We start from the raw sequence: 1,326 nt of genomic DNA, 5'->3' as shown, positions 1-1,326 counted from the left end.
GGCCCTCCCCACCGCGGCCCTTCCCGCCGCTCCTTACTGGGCTCCCGCCTCCCCGCGCCTTCCGGCCCCCGCCGCGCCGCCCCGCCAAGGCAGTCGCCGCAGCGCGCGTGCGTCAGGGGCTCCGCGCCTGCGCCGCCGCTGCCCGCGCCTGGCGGCTGCGCCAGAAACCGTAGGGCCGGCCGGGGCTGGGAGCGGGACGTGTGTCGCCTCGGGGGTCTCGGGAAGGTGGGGATCGCGGCCCCACCAGCAGTTTTACCTCAGGAGTCGCGGCGGCGTACGGGCCTGGCCGGCGCTGGGCCGCCTGCCCGCCGCGGAGGCCGGGGCTGGCACAAGTGGACGCGCCCGCACCTGGCTGCGCTGCTCACGCGTCCCGCCACGGCACCGGGAGCGCTCACCGCGCCGCTGCGGCGACTGGGGGAGCGGGGGAGTGTAGTAGCCGGTATTACCCGTGAAAAGCCCTGTCGTGAAGCCTGGCTTTGCCTTCAGGCGACGGCTCTTAAGTGTGTGTTTGGGGAGCAGCTGGAGGGCCTGTGCGTTAAGGCGCCAGGCAGCTGGGAGGCAGCTCCTCAGCCGCGGGGAGACAGCACCTTGGAACCGGCAATTGTACACACCACAGGCCTCTCACAGCCCCTCGGTTTTACCCTCTTTGATCCTCTTGGAGGGCTTGACAAAGTACATGGCATAACATACACGATCCTACATCATCATTGCACAACCCTTACCGATATTTAAAAGTACAGTCTGTTTTTCCTTAGATTGGTCTGTTTTCCTCCTAGTTGTGTAACTGAGGTGGGGATACAAATTTGAGTAGAAAACTGATTATTGTTAAAACTGACACCATGTACTGAGGTTTTCGTGGCCAGACCTTCCAGATGAGCCGCCAGCAGTGCTGTCCTTGGACTGCAGTCCAAACACAACTGCTACAAAATGAAGTACGGTCAAAAAGTATCTGATTGCTTATAATATAAACATTAAAGTAACCAAAGATGATAGGAAAACAAATTTCTTAATAGATTTCTTTTTTTTTAGATGTATGTCGTGGTTTAACCCTGGCCGGCAACGAAGCACCACGCAGCCACTTACTCACTCCCCCTCACCCATGGGGGGATGGGGAGGAGAATTGGAAAGGAATGTAAAACTCAAAGGTTGAGATAAGAATAATTTTATAGGTAAAGCAAAAGCCACACATGCAAACAAAGCAAAGAATTCATTCACCGCTTCCCATGGGCAGGCAGGTGTTCGGCCATCCCCAGGAAAGCCGGGCTCCATCACGCCTAACGGTTACTCACAAGACAAACGCTATAATGCCAAATGTTCCCCCCTTCC

Source organism: Falco naumanni, chromosome 11 (assembly GCF_017639655.2).
Source record: "Falco naumanni isolate bFalNau1 chromosome 11, bFalNau1.pat, whole genome shotgun sequence".
In the NCBI taxonomy this organism is placed as follows: domain Eukaryota; kingdom Metazoa; phylum Chordata; class Aves; order Falconiformes; family Falconidae; genus Falco; species Falco naumanni.
The sequence above is the reverse complement of the archived record's forward strand: the minus strand, read 5'-3'. Positions refer to the sequence as shown.